Below are 16,554 nucleotides of genomic sequence, written 5' to 3' on the forward strand. Positions count from 1 at the left end.
CCCCTTCGCTGCTAGGCCTTTTCCCCTCCTGTGCTAAGCCCTTTTTTGGCGATTTGGGGTAGTGTGCGCTTAGGCCCTTGTAACTTTTTGACCACATAAGGTATCCACACCAAATTTGCGTCCTTTTCTTCCAACATCATGTGGATTCTAAAGGTGCCCAGGGTTTGTGGATTACCTTGGAGGGGTCCCAGAAATTAACCAAAATATAGTGATTTTTTTGTTTTTTTCAGAGAAGTGGGAAAAACGGGCTGCAAATGAAAGCCTCTGGGTTTTTCCCTGAAAATGTTATCAAAAAAGGGTTTGTGGGGCTAAAATCTCCATTTTCTCAGCTTTTAGGAAATGACAGTCTTTTGTCAGAGAACCGACATTTTTCACACAGTTTTGGCATTTTTCTGGGACATAGCCTATTTTTGCTATTTTTAGAGCTTTCCACCTCCTTCCAGTTAATGGTAGAAATGAGTTTGAAAGCAATGTTGGATCCTAGAAAGCTGTACATTTTCAAAACGTAGATAAAATTCTGAATTCAGAAAGGGGTCATTTGTCTAAATCCATGAAGGTTTCTTTATAGAAACTAACAGTTAAATATTGGAATAATTGAAAAATTGTTGAAAAAAACAGCCTTTTGTCTCAACGTTTTCACCTATAACTTTTTCTAATTTTGACAGCTCTTCAAAAGCAATATACCGTTACATCCGTTAGACCGTCCTGGTTGTGGGGATATATAGGACTTGTAGTTTCACCAAGAACCCGACGAACCCAGATCCAAAAACTGAGCAGCAACTTGCAATGGTATTTTTTCATTTACTGGGTATGGAGCACTTTGTCTTGGAAAATGTATACATGGAAAAATCTGTATGAAAGACACCTATGTATTTCTGAATTGGGTACAAAATATAGAGTTCAGAAACAGTATATAATTGCTAATTTTCAAAATTGGGAATACTCATACTAGCATGAGAATTATTGGTCATTTTTCAAAATTATTTTTTTTTTACACAATGTCTTTCATTGAAAGGGAGAAATGCGCAAAAGCTCAATTGGTAATAACAGTTGATTTACAAATCTGAATTACCCCAAGTCTCCCGATAAAAACGGTACCTCACTTGTGTGGGTCGGCCTTGTACCTGCGACAGTAAACGGCGCAAAATGCAACGTGGTGACACCTAAATTTTGCAGTTACAAATTTACCCTTTTTTAGCAAAGTGCCTACCTGTAGTTTTTGCACCCTAGCTCTGCCGGCACCTAGGGAAACCTAGCAAACCTATACATTTTTGAAAAGTAGACACCCAGGGGAATTCAGGATGGGGTGACTCGACTGCCTACCACCAGGTCTTGTTACCCAGAATCCCTTGCAAACCTAAGAATTTGACAAAAAAAACACATTTTCCTCACATTTCTGTGGAGGAAAGTTCTGGAATCTGCTTGGATCAACACATTTCCACCCACCCAGTGTTCCCCCAGGTCTCCCGTAAACAATGGTACCTCACTTGCGTGGGTAGGCATAGTGGCTGCAACACGAAACAGCGCAAAACGCAACGTGGTTGCACCTCAATTTCCCAGTGAAATCTTGCGCTCTTTGGACAAAGAGACTACCTTTTGTTTTTGAGCCCTAGCTCTGCCAGCACCTAGGGAAACCTAGCAAACCTATACATTTTTGAAAAGTAGACACCCAGGGGAATTCAGGATGGGGTGACTCGTCTGCCTACCCCCAGGTTTTGTTACCCAGAATACCTTGCAAAGCTAGGATTTTGACAAAATAAACACATTTTCCTCACATTTCTGTGGTGGAAAGTTCTGGAATCTGCGTGGATCTAGAAATTTCCACCCACCCAGCGTTCCCCCAGGTCTCCTGAAAAAAATGGTACCTCACTTGCGTGTGTAGGCATAGTGGCTGCGACATGAAACAGCGCAATAAACAACATGGTCGCACCTCAATTTCCCAGTAAAATTTTGCAGTTTTTGGACAAAAAGACTACCTTTTGTTTTTGCGCCCTAGCTCTGCCAGCACCTAAGGAAACCTAGCAAACCTATACATTTTTGAAAAGTAGACACCCTGGGAAATTCAGGATGGGGTGACTCCTCTGCCTACCCTCAGGTTTTGTTACCCAGAATCCCTTGCAAAGCTAAGAATTTGACAAAAAAAACACATTTTCCTCACATTTCTGTGGTGGAAAGTTTTGGAATCTGCGTGGATCAACAAATTTCTACTCACCCAGCCTTCCCCCAGGTCTCCCGTGAAAAATGATACTTCACTTGCGTGGGTAGGCATAGTGGCTGCGACACGAAACAGCGCAAAACGCAACGTGGACGCACCTCAATTTCCCAGTGAAATCTTGCCCATTTTGGAGGAAAAGACTACCTTTTGTTTTTGAGCCCTAGGTCTGCCAGCACCTAGGGAAACCTAACAAACCTATATATTTTTGAAAAGTAGACACCCAGTGGAATAAAGGATGGGGTGACTCGTCTGCCTACCCTCAGGTTTTGTTACCCAGAATCCCTTGCAAAGCTAAGAATTTGACAAAAAAAACACATTTTCCTCACATTTCTGTGGTGGAAAGTTTTGGAATCTGCGTGGATCAACACATTTCTACCCACCCAGCGTTCTCCCAGGTCTCCCGAGAAAAATGGTATCTCACTTGCGTGGGTAGGCATAGTGGCTGCGACAGGAAACAGTGCAAAACGCAACGTGGTCACAACTCAATTTTTCAGTGAAATTGTGCCCTTTTTGGGCCAAGAGACTACCTTTTGTTTTTGAACCCTAGCTCTGCCGGCATCTAGGGAAACCTAGCAAACCTATACATTTTTGAAAACTAGACATCCAGGGGAATTCAGGATGGGGTGACTCGACTGCCTACCCCCAGGTTCTGTTACCCAGAATCCCTTATAAAGTTGAGAAATTTGAAAAAAAAACAAATTTTCCTCACATTTCTGTGGTGGAAAGTTCTGGAATCTGTGTGGATCAACAAATTTCCACCCACCCAGCGTTCCCCCAGGTCTCCTGAAAAAAATGCTACCTCACTTGCCTGGGTCTGCCTAGTGCCTGCGACAGGAAACAGCGCAAAACGCAACGTGGTCACAACTCAATTTTGCAGTGAAATTGTGCCCTTTTTGGGCAAAGAGACTACCTTTTGTTTTTGAACCCTAGCTCTGCCGGCACCTAGGGAAACCTAGCAAACCTATATATTTTTGAAAAGTAGACACCCATGGGAATTCAGGATGGGGCCACTCGACTGCCTACCCCCAGGTTCTCTTACCCAGAATCCCTTGCAAAGCTAAGAAATTGGAAAAAAAAACGCATTTTCCTCACATTTCTGTGGTGGAAAGTTCCGGAATCTGCGTGGATCAACAAATTTCCACCCACCCAGCGTTCCCCCAGGTCTCCCGAGAAAAATGGTATCTCACTTGCGTGTTAGGCATAGTGGCTGCGACAGGAAACAGTGCAAAACGCAACCTGGTCACAACTCAATTTTTCAGTGAAATTGTGCACTTTTTGGGCAAAGAGACTACCTTTTGTTTTTGAACCCTAGCTCTGCCGGCACCTAGGGAAACCTAGCAAACCTATATATTTTTGAAAAGTGGACACCCGGGGGAATTCAGGATGGGGTCACTCGACTGCCTACCCCCAGGTTCTCTTACCCAGAATCCCTTGCAAAGCTAAGAAATTGGAAAAAAAACGCATTTTCCTCACATTTCTGTGGTGGAAAGTTCCGAAATCTGTGTGGATCAACAAATTTCCACCCACCCAGCGTTCCCCCAGGTCTCCCGAGAAAAATGGTATCTCACTTGCGTGGGTAGGCATAGTGGCTGCGACAGGAAACAGTGCAAAACGCAACGTGGTCACAACTCAATTTTTCAGTGAAATTGTGCCCTTTTTGGGCAAAGAGACTACCTTTTGTTTTTGAACCCTAGCTCTGCCGGCACCTAGGGAAACCTAGCAAACCTATATATTTTTGAAAAGTAGACACCCAGGGGAATTCAGGATGGGGTCATTCGACTGCCTACCCCCAGGTTCTCTTACCCAGAATCCCTTGCAAATCTAAGAAATTGGAAAAATAAACGCATTTTCCTCACATTTCTGTGGTGGAAAGTTCCGGAATCTGCGTGGATCAACAAATTTCCACCCACGCAGCGTTCCCCCAGGTCTCCCGAGAAAAATGGTATCTCACTTGCGTGGGTAGGCATAGTGGCTGCGACAGGAAACAGCGCAAAACGCAACGTGGTCACAACTCAATTTTTCAGTGAAATTGTGCCCTTTTGGGCAAAGAGACTACCTTTTGTTTTTGAACCCTAGCTCTGCCGGCACCTAGGGAAACCTAGCAAACCTATATATTTTTGAAAAGTAGACACCCAGGGGAATACAGGATGGGGTGACTCGACTGCCTACCCCCAGGTTCTCTTACCCATAATCCCTTGCAAAGCTAAGAAATTGGGAAAAAAAACGCATTTTCCTCACATTTCTGTGGTGGAAAGTTCCGGAATCTGTGTGGATCAACAAATTTCCACCCACCCAGCGTTCCCCCAGGTCTCCCGAGAAAAATGGTATCTCACTTGCGTGGGTAGGCATAGTGGCTGCGACAGGAAACAGCGCAAAACGCAACGGGTCACAACTCAATTTTTCAGTGAAATTGTGCCCTTTTTGGGCAAAGAGACTACCTTTTGTTTTTGAACCCTAGCTCTGCCGGCACCTAGGGAAACCTAGCAAACCTATATATTTTTGAAATGTAGACACCCAGGGGAATTCAGGATGGGGTGACTCGACTGCCTACCCCCAGGTTCTCTTACCCAGAATCCCTTGCAAAGCTAAGAAATTGGAAAATAAAAGGCATTTTCCTCACATTTCTGTGGTGGAAAGTTCCGGAATCTGCGTGGATCAACAAATTTCCACCCACCCAGCGTTCCCCCAGGTCTCCCGAGAAAAATGGTACCTCACTTGCGTGGGTAGGCATAGTGGCTGCGAAAGGAAATGGTTCAAATTGTACGGTGGTGAATTTACAATACCAAATTGCAAAACAACCTTGATTTTTGGGGGGGGGGGCACCTGCGTTTTTGGCCCGGGGCTCGGTGGTATTTTTTGGAAAGTACAAAACCCAAACAGTTCTGAAAAGTAGACCCCCGGGGGAGTCCAGGAAGGTATGGCATGCGTGGGTCCCCGAACGTTTTCCTACCCAGAACACCTTGCAAACCTTAAAATTTGGTAAAATAATCACTTTTCCAAACTTTTTTGCGTGGGATCACCGTGCCGGCAAAAATGTCCTACCACCCAGCGCTGCCCTTGTTCTACCGAGTAAAAGGATACCTCACTTGTGTGGGTGCCCCAAAGCAGAACAGGCCAAAAACGAATGTTGAAAAAAGTAGTATTTCAGTGTTTCAAATTAAGCCCCCCTGCCTTAGTCACAGGCCTTTGGCCCACCCACACAAGTCAGGTATCATTTTACTCGGGAGAACAAGGGGAACGCAGGGTGGTAGGACATTTGTGCCGACACGGCGATCCCACGCAAAAATGTATGGAAAACTGTTTTTTTAACCTAAATTTGTGGTTTGCAGGGATTTCTGGGTAGGAAAACATTGAGGGACCCACGCATGCCATACCTCCCTGGACTCCCCCGGGTGTCTAGTTTTCAGAACTGTTTGGGTTTGGTAGTTTCCAAAGATGCCCGCCGAGCCCCGGTCCAAAAACTCAGTCCCCCCCCCCAAAAAAAGAAGGTAATCTTGCTCTTGGTTATTGTAATGTCTCCACCGTACGATTTGGACCTTTTCCTGTTGCAGCCACTATGCCTACCCACGCAAGTGAGGTACCATTTTTATCGGGAGACCTGGGGAAACGCTGGGTGGGAGGAAATTTGTGTGAGCCCAGTGACGCCACGCTTTCCCACACAAAAAAAGTGTGTCAAAACTGATTTTTCCATCAAAAATTGAGGTTTGCAAGGGATTCTGGGTAAAGGAACGTTGGAGGATCCACGCAAGCCATACCTCCTTGGAAGCCCCCGGGTGTCTACTTTTCAGAAATGTGTGGGTTTTCCCAGGACGTGTATGTTCATCAAACAAAGGATCCGATGAGGGAACAGAATCCTGTTGATCAGCCGGATGTTCTGGTCTCGAGTCTTTTGATGACAAATGTTCAACAGTGTCTTTCTGCTGCACTGAGGATTCTCCAATAGGTTGTGCGTCGCTGAAAGGTACAAACGCCGGCAATCCTTCGATTCAGCTGAAGCAATGCCCCTCCTCACCCACGAGTCTGCCGGTAAAGAAATTGGAACTTTCTTCGTATGGGTGGCATGCACCCAATTTTTCCGGCCTTCTAAACGAACGGCAGTTCTCGTGGCAAGGAGGACCTGGTAGGGTCCAGTAAACCGGGGTTCCAAGTTCTTCTTGCGGGCAAAATTCCTGGTTACCACCCAGTCTCCAGGCTGGAGCTGGTGGCCTGGACCCTCCGTCTGCTTCGGTAATGCTTCGTAAACCTGTTGGTGAATTAACCTCAGTTTAGCAGTCAGATCATGAAGATAGTCAATCAACATTGGATATTCGAGACTGGAGAACACACCCGGTCTAGGGACCCCCCACACATTCGCAGGACGACCGAACACTATTTCATAGGGGCTAAGCCCTACTCGGGAGTGTACGGTTGCCCTAGTTGACAACAAGGCTAAGGGTAGAGCGTCAGGCCACGAAAGACCAGTCGTAGCCTGAATCTTAGCTAGCTTCAATTTAAGGGTGCCATTATACCCTTCAACCAAACCAGCTGACTGGGGATGATTGGCGCTATGGAATTTTTGATTAATTCCAAGGCCCTTACACACACTCTTCATCACACTCCCCACAAACTCACTTCCGTTATCTGACCATACAATCCGAGGCATTCCATACCGAGGAAAGTATTCCTTCAGTAGGATTTTCGCAGTCGACAGGGCAGTGTTGTCTTTAAGAGGGTAGGCTTCAATCCATCGGGAGAACGCGCAAACCACAACTAAAACGTATTTCAGGTTATTGCATCGCTCCATATGGATGAAGTCTAATTGGATCACCTCAAAGGGACATGAAGGGGGAGCAAAACTACCAGGAGGAGTTGGGGTTCCCTTACCAGGATTGTACAACATACATACCATACAATTCTTAACCAATCGTTCAGCACATTTCGTGATACCATCATTCTTTCACACAGGGGACAACAGCTTACAAATACCTTTCACGCTAATATGTGCTAACCCATGTGCCATTGTCACCACAGCTAGCACATACGCATCCGGTAACATCCATCTCTTATGTTCCGACACATCAACCCAACAACCATTCGCATCCAACTTTCCCGTACTTTCTTTCCACTTCGTCTTTTCAGTCTCAGTGGCCTCATTCTGAATTGTTTTCACACTCTCGATAGTGTCCTCACACATACTCGATTCTGTAGGCCACCTAACCGAACTCGTCACATACATTCCAGTGCTAAGGTTCCGGGGAGTCTCCTTAGCAGTCTCATCCGCAAAGGCATTACCACGACCAACATCATCCGTCACCTTACGATGCGCACTACATTTAACAATCGCTACCTGCTTAGGCAACGTAAGTGCATCCAAAAGATCATTCACAAGCTGTCCATGCTGAATCTTCGTGCCATGCGACGTCATAAAACCTCTCTCTCTCCACAACCTTCCAAAATTATGAGCGACGCCAAACGCATATTGGCTGTCGGTAAACACATTCACACGTTTCCCTTTCGCTAGCACACATGCTCTAGTTAGAGCGATCAGCTCTGCAGCCTGGGCAGAGTTCTGATTCAATCTCGCAGTTTCCACAACAGTATTCAAAGTCACAACAGCATACGCAGTAGTCACATCACCATTCGGCAATTTAAAACATCCACATACAACGTTCCGTCTGGATTTTCCAAAGGAGTGTTTTTAAGGTCCACTCGACCTTTTGTTTCCTCTTCGGTCCTCAAATAGCAATCATGGGCTGCTATTTCATCTGACTCTGTGCTAATGGGTAACAAAGTCGCTGGGTTCAGGACATTACAACGTTTTATCTGAATGTGGCTTGCCAACAGCGTCAACTCGTACCCAGACAACCTCGCACTCGTCAAGTGCTGAGTTTTCGTACGATTCAAAAGAGTGTCAACTGCATGCGGGACCATCACCGTAAGCATATTATCCATGACCAATCCCGCTGATTGTCGGATGGACACCGCAGCTGCCGCCGTTGCTCTCAAACAACTCGGCAATGCTCTAGCTACCGGGTCCAAGGTCGAGGAAAAATATGCACATGGACGTTGCTTACCACCAAAAGGTTGCGTTAAGACACTCAAAGCACAACCTTCCCTCTCGTGAACATATAGTGTAAACGGCTTGCTGTAGTCAGGAGTACCTAACACAGGAGCCGAACACAATGAATCACGTAATTCAGAAAAACTTTTCTGACATTCTTCCGTCCATGGTAAAGGAATTGAAACATCCTTGCACGTAAGAGCCACCAATGGTTTCGCTAGCAATGAAAAATTCGGAATCCATTGCCTGCAATACGACGTGATACCTAGAAAGGCACGCACATCTCGTTGGGTTGTTGGCACAGTCATTCGTGCAATCGCCGCGATTCTCTCTGGGGTCAACCGTCTTCCCTCCTTTGACAATAAGTGACCTAGATAGGTTACTTCTTGACAACAATACTGGAGTTTAGAAGGTGACACCTTGTGATGTAAGTCACAGAGATGTTGCAGCAACGACACCGTAGCAATTTTGCAAATGTCCTGAGTATCTGCAGCCACCAATAAGTCATCGACATATTGGATTAAGGCCGCACCAGCCGGCAACGAAAACGCATCCAGTTGACCCTTCAAGGCTTGACTGTAAATCGATGGACTCTCACAGTAGCCCTGAGGAGCGCGTTTAAACCGGAAGCTGCGTCCACCAAGAGAGAAAACGAAAAGGTCTCTACTCTCTTCTGCAATTGGAATGCTGAAAAACGCATTCTTCAAATCGATCACCGAAAACCAAGATGCCGAAGCTGGAATCAGAGTCAGTAGCGCCGTGATGTCAGGCACAACAGGAAACTGGGGAATCACAATTTTATTTACCTCCCGTAAATCGATAACAAAACGATAAACAGGTGGTTTGGAAGGATCAGTACGTTTTAGAATGGGCAGTACAGGGCTGTTGCACACGTTTCCCCGTGTTTCTTCAATAACGTCTTTCTCGATCAAATCATAAATGATCGCTAACAATGCTCGCTCACCATCAAGAGAGATACGATACTGAGGAATACGTGGCAACCGCACATTAGATTTCAGCTGAACAACGTAAGGGGAGATGTCAAGCAGGCCCACGTCGTTGGGACCTGTTGCCCACAAAGATGCAGGAAGAGAACTCAATTCCGGTGGAAGCTTATCGAGAGACAAGTACATAGGAGAGACAACCCTCTCTCCTAAAGTAAGCTGTACACCCGCAGGAGAACAATACAGAGTAGCATACAAACGTTTTAGCAAATCCAGGCCCAAAAGATTTTCACCACAACCCGTGGTCAAAATCAACGGAGCTTGAAGCTCACGAGGCCCAATTGTAAGGGGCAAAGGGCGTGAAACTGGGTTGCTAACAGGGGCGCCAGAGAATCCAACGGAAACATTTGTTAAGCCAGACAAAGGTGCGCCAGGGAGTTTCGAGTGCATTATGGAACTTTTCGCTGCACCAGTGTCCAACAGAAAAGGCTCAACGACGCCCGATGTAGCAACTGCGACATAAGGCCCTCTCTGATCAACCGGAACTGATACCACTCCCTCTCCTTGTCTATGGCTGTCCTAGTAATTACTGTCGTCATTTTCCTGATCGACGTAATAATCGTCTACATTGTACTGCGCAGATCGTCCTTGCGATGATCCACGTTGATCGAAACAATTATTGGAATTTGATGAGTTGTCTGAACGATCATTTTGAACACCACGACCTCTACCACGTGGTGTCTGCTGAGAACCACCACGACCTCCTCTAGATGAGTTACCACTGTTACGATCGTTTAGAACGGGACAGTTGAATTTTAAATGACCCTCCTGTCTACAATAGGCACACTGATTGTACCCTAACGAAGATCTTTGAGAAGAGGAGTCATTACGAGGTTGTGACCTATTTGATTGCGACTGCAATCTATTTTGCTGCGAAGCATTCTGATTCGAACGCGGGGGATACGCCTGCTGTAACAACACTTTAGTTTTGAGTTCTTTCGTCTTTTTATCAGCGCGGTCGTTCTCCTCTTTTTCTCTGTTCTCATAATACTGTGCCGTAGCCAATATTTGAGCCGAGGTAGAAACGGCCCACGCACTCTCAGAATTTTTTAATTTATTGCTCAAGTCGGGCAATAAGTTAGAGACAAATTTGTCCACGAACAACCGCTGACCACCCTCAGTGCCCATATCCTGACCACTATGGTCGATGAATGCCTCTTCAAATCTCGTAAAGAAATCAGAGACACTCTCGTCTTTCTTTTGTTTACAGGCTGACAATTTGTCCCAGTTCACCCTCATAGCTGGCATAAGTGTTTTCATTAGCGTAATTATTCTCTGAGGGAGAGCAGCAATCAACTGCTCGGGTTTAGCACCACCAGTTTGTAACCCATCCGCCGCTACAAGGGCAGCCCAATCACCACCTAATTCGTTTGGATGATTCTCCTGACGAATCTTAGCCCATACCGGTTGAGGTACGACATTGCCGAACAGCATGTCGATATCGGCAAGATTCATTATCGTAGCATCTACGAGCTGCGATAATTCTTTATAATACCCTGCAGGATTTTTGCGAGGGTCAGGCAAAGATTGCTTCACCTGTAAAACTTCTGATCGTTTCCATGGGAGATGTATCCATACTCTCTGGAAATGTGCCGGGATCGGTGGAACAGCACCAGCATCGCCTGGCATCCAAACTGGTGGAACTTCACGCATGGGAAACTGCCCAGACGGATCTAACTGCCTCTCAACGTCCTCAACAAACAAAGCTTGAGGTAGAGGAGCGGGACGAAAAGATAGCAACCGCTCAACAGCACGTCGAACGTTGGTATCCACTATCAGTCCATTCGAGAACTGAAGCTGTAGATCAGACAAAGCGGTCAACACCTCGTCAGGTGCATCGGCTGATATCTGATCACGCAGAACCTTACACATTTCTTCAAACACGTATCTTTGTGTCGGTACATTGAATTGACAGAACGTATCAAGTACAGCACGTGGAGGGTTTCTAAGAGGATGCGTCATCCAACCCATCGCCATGTTGTATAGCGAAGCACGTTCCCTGTTACCGGGAAGCTGACTACGTCTCTGAGGACCATCTGAACCAGCGGACCCAAAAACGGGTCCGAGAGAATGGAAAAAACTAGCCGCAACAGGAGGAGTACGACTACGAGTAGATGGAGAAGTATAGCACAAGGGACTAACAAGAGAAGGAGTAGAGACAGAAGAAGCAACAGGAGTAAGTAAAACAGGGGCATTAGCGGGAGCAGGAGTATGTGGAAGCGGAGGAGCAGTAGGAATAGCAGCAGGCAAAGGAGCAGAAACAGTCGGAAGAACAGGTGCAGGTTGAGGAACAGGTTGAGGAATAGGTGAAGGAACAGGTACAGGGGGAACCACAGGAGCTGCGGTACCCTGTACATACGGAGGTGGCGACTTCATGAGATAAGACATTAAAGGGTCCTCAACTGATTCTTCCTTCTTATCCGACTCCGTTGGCAAAGCAGGATAGCACTTATCTATGGACATACGCTGTAGCCTAGCAAACACTTCCTTTTCCTTAACCTCCTTATCACGCTGAAACTGCTCAGCTTTCTTTACAATGGTAGCAACACCATCTCTCTGATTACGTTTAGTCTGTCTGATTTCTTTCTGTCGGGCTTCTTTACGCCACAACCGAAAGGCATCAAACATGGCCGGCCTTGACTTTTCCTCAAACAATTTAGCCTCAAGATTATCTAAAATCGTTGTCTCAAAACTACCATGAGGTGGCCAACTAAGTGCACCATCTTTTTTAGTGTAACGGATCCAGTAATCATTAAAAGTAATCGGGCCTAGCCCGTGTTTGCTGTAGAGCTCATAAGTGGGAGTTCCAACCGGAGGTATCGGACACGAGTCCTCCAGTCGGGAGTCCGTACCGCAACGTCTGAAACAACTAAACAAAGTACTGCGACCAGGCATCTTGCACACTAGCCGAGTTTCACAAACGTCAAGGGTTACGGGATTTACCAAGTCCCTACAAAGAGCAAAAACCCTCGGTTTTTGGCGGCTGCAGTCGTCAAATATCACAACAAAGTACCAAGAACCACAAATGCAATGGAACCATGCAACAACTAAGCAACCACAACAGGAACTCTGGGAGCGACCCACAAATACTTAACTCAAAGATCGATGGCGTCACTAGGAAGGCCCGTCAGTCGTCTCGCTATACCAAGGTCTACGCCAGGCGCCAAAACAGGTCTACAGTCAGGGCAGCAGTCCGTCGCAGCCGTCAGGAGGCGGGAATCTTCGCGGGAAAAGTCTTCGGGCCACTTGTTTCGACAACAGGATCGATGAAGCGGAGTGCACCTTCCCTCGGAGATTTCACACGAAGTTCCTCACGATCGTCGGGCTTGGACCGGTACCACTGATGCAGCCCTACGTTGGGCGCCAACTGAAGGACTGGGTTATTTAAGACCCAGCGGTGCCAGGGGACAACACCTGAAACCTTCGTGGGTAACCTGCTCCGGCGTACGAATGACAGAGACACGGGACACTTCCTTCGGCGTCAAAGATTCAAGGTTTATTTACTGCAGGGAAACACAGAAGTCACAGGAAGTACAACGAGTGTAGTTCGGGGAGACTGCTTCAAATTGGTTCTGTGGATCGCTCCTTTTATACATAATTCTCCCATAGGTTTACATGGTACTCGAAGGTTTATGACTTAGTTCCCACAATTATCCCCAAGAGGGGTCGCTTTGGTCACTTTGATACATTCAAGGTCCGGAACATAAGTGCAGAAACATTTGGCGGTTCCCAACTGTAAAAACCCATCTTCCCACCATTAGTACATTCCAATCGGCAGTAAAACAGATCGAAGAAGGAACAAGGACAGGTGCAGAGGAAGATGGAAACAGTGGGATGGTCGAAAAGGGTGTGAAAGGGGAGGTATCAGGAAACACGAGCTACAGGCATCAAAGGGACGTGTCTAATGAGATGCACGGCTGAGACAATAGACCGGCACGGCAAGATGAGCCTCAGGCAGGGCCATCTGCCTTACAGTATCATCCCCCTCGTCATAAAGACACTTTCAAAGAACATGTGTCTTCCGCGGATGTCTTGGGAATCCCAGGGTCGCGAAACGGACAACGTCCGTTCGCTGGCTACTTGAGGGCAAGAAACAAAATGGATGCCGTATCTAAGATGGAACCCGTGGGTACAGATGTATAAACCCACGTAACAAACGAACGGTTTAAGTTAGCACAGCGAAACTGCGCATACTTACTAAACTCGTCATTTGCGGTTCGTAGATAACAGACTCGACCATATTCGTGCGAGTCGAAAACACCACTTACAATTGTCACGGAACCTCATCCCCATACACATCCCTGGTGGTCTAGTGGCCAAATGGATACTGACCCTTGCCCTAGGGGTCACTTTCCTTCTAAACATCCCTGGTGGCCTAGTGGGCCCTACAAAAAACAAAAATACCGACGTGATCTGCCTACCCCAAGGGGGCAGACTGCCAGAAACATGCCCCCAAGGGGAGTGACCCTTGCACAAGGGGCCACTCCCTATAGAACGCAAAATCTGTGGTTCAGGCAGGCAGAAAAATACAAAATATAAGGGGGGCAGACACCATAGACATATTTGCACCCCTTGGGGAGTGAGCCTTGCCCAAAGGGGCCACTCCCCACACACATCCCTGGTGGTCTAGTGGGCCAAAATGGAAAGTGACCCTTGCCCAAGGGGACACTCTCCTTATAACCATCCCTGGTGGCCTAGTGGGCTACAAAAAACATAAAGCATGGCTTGATCTGCCCCCCCACGGGGGCAGACAGCCAAAAGCATGCTCCCAAGGGGAGTGATCCTTGCCCAAGGGGCCACTCCCCATACAGAGTAAAATTGGTGGTCCAGGGGGCTCAAAAATACATAAATATATGTCCTGCCCCTTCCCACAGACACTGTAAAATTATATGCCCCCTTGGGGAGCGACCCTTGCCCAAGGGGCCACTCCCCACCCACATCCCTGGTGATCTAGTGGGGCCTAAATGGAGAGTGACCTTTGCTCGAGGGATCACTCTCCTTTTACGCATCCCTGGTGGCCTACTGGGCTACAAAAAACAAAAAGCATTGTTTGATCTGCCCCCCACGGGGGCAGACAGCCAAAAACATGCCCCCAAGGCGAGTGACCCTTGCCCAAGGGGCCACTCCCCAAACAATGTCGCATTGGTGGTCCAGTGGGCTACACAAATCCACAATATATCTCCTGCCACCCCCGGGGGGGGGGGGGGGGGCAAGCACAGTAAAACATTATGCACCCCTGGGGGAGCGACCCTTGCTCAAGGGGCCGCTCCCCGAAACAGAAATCCAACAAAAAACCAAAAAATCGGACTATTCTGCATTCCTGCTGCACGACCGTGCAGCAGGAATGCAGAAAAGAGGCACCGGGGGAAAGGCAAACCCTTTTCTGTCCCCCGGTGCCTCGCAAAGAAAGATTGTTGCAGCGAGATCGCTGTGCGTACCTGTTTCCCCACCGAGGCGCAGCTTGGAAATGGCGGCCACCGGTGGGGAAACAGAAAGTAAACAAGTGCCGACGTCAGCGCGGCTCGCGCGCTGACGTCATCAGTGACGTCGGAGGGGGCGGGTGGGGGAGGCACGGGAAGGTCTTCCCCTGCCTCCCGCAGTAAAAAAAAAAAGATCGACGACACGCGGGTGGAGCTGCAGCCCTCCTCCCGCAGGTAGGCGCCATGACGGCCGGGAGCCGTCATCAGCACACGAGCGCTGTGTGCCATGACGGCTCCCGGCCGTCATCAGCATCGAAGGGGTTAAACATTAAAAGGCCCAATATAACCGCTAGGAGCAGGAAAAGAGAAGGTTAATTTTGTAATATAGTAGGAAGTATAGCGGGAACAATCGCGACTGTCAATATCCGAATTCCTATGGCGGGCATTTGGTGAAGCAGCAGTACAAGGGAGCAGTTAGAATCAGAAATAATAGCAACAATTGGAAAGGGCAACGCATAGTTCCCCCATTTCAAATCAGTTCCCACCATTGCCCACCGTCCCTCCGTCACCACTTGAATATGTGCTGGTACCAATCAAAGGAGTCAGAACAGCAACACAAAGAGAGCCATCCGCTATACTTACCCAAAGAAGGGGAAAAGAAGAGGAAGGGTAAAAGAAGAATATAAAAAACGATGAGGAAGGAACGCAGCGCTGCAGTACGCGCCCCATGGCGAATAAAGCACACAATACTCAAGACCCACAATCGGAGTCGAGGCAAGTAGGACGTGTAAGTGTGCTATCATTATCATTAACGCGAAGAAGTCATGTCCTACACTGCCAGCAAACACCCCATGGAGTATGCATGCGGACACAGCGTCCCGATAAAGGGATACAAAAGAGCCATAGAACTAAGAAAAAACGAACAGTATACAAACCCCATCCCACCCACACCACCCTGCACCCCTGCAGAAGGCTACGGCCTACCCCTCCGGCAGCGTGCCTGTCGCCCTAAGTAGAATCCGAAATACAGAAGAATCAGAAAGTAAGGAAAGAACACTACAGATAAAAAGAGGAAGGAAAGTGGGAAGAAAAAACCAGTGGGAGAGGAGACATGCAATCGAACATTCAGCTCCCACCCCCCGCCTTAACTAAATTAGGACCCACATCGAGATGAAATCGACACAAACTCAAACATCAGGAACATGAAGAGGAATTGGTCATATAGTTACAGCTGCGAGCAGTTTTCATCTCCACACATTAGTTAGCAGTCCGCCGAAGCTAGTCCATCTCACCCCTGTCCTCTCCTGAGTATTACATTAGTACACAGTAAAGGAGAATACATCAAGCAGGTAGGCACGATGTGTACATAGGATCGGAACAAGGCAGGCCAAGGGTGCGAAGCAGGGGATCCAAGTCTCGAGCGGCAATACAAACAATGGCGGGCGCGGACCAAACTGGCAAAGAGCAACGGCAGGAGCAGCAGGCGGCGTGGGTGCAGTCCCGCCGACCAAAGGGGGGAGGTGTCCCCCACGGAACAACCATGGGACCCCCTCAAGGCAATTCGAGTAAAAAAAACGCCTGGTACCCCAGCAAAGCTGACCTGGACGGGCCCCAGCGTGGGGCCCTTTCCCACGTCCACCTCAAGCCGAACCTCCTGGAGACTCGAGGCAACAGACATACGAACTCCCAGATGAACGGCGGTCGCGTTCCCTTCCACAGCCGGGAGCGACAAATCAGCACATTCCATCGGTCGGGCATCACACACGGGGGCGGCCCAACAGGCCCGGCGGCAGAACCGTTATCTAGCACAGCTGCGGCAAAGGCCATGGTCGCACGCCAGGAACACAAGGCGGCGAAGACATCGCCAATCGTGGG

Source organism: Lissotriton vulgaris, chromosome 3_1 (genome assembly GCF_964263255.1).
Source record: "Lissotriton vulgaris chromosome 3_1, aLisVul1.2, whole genome shotgun sequence".
NCBI classification, from domain to species: domain Eukaryota; kingdom Metazoa; phylum Chordata; class Amphibia; order Caudata; family Salamandridae; genus Lissotriton; species Lissotriton vulgaris.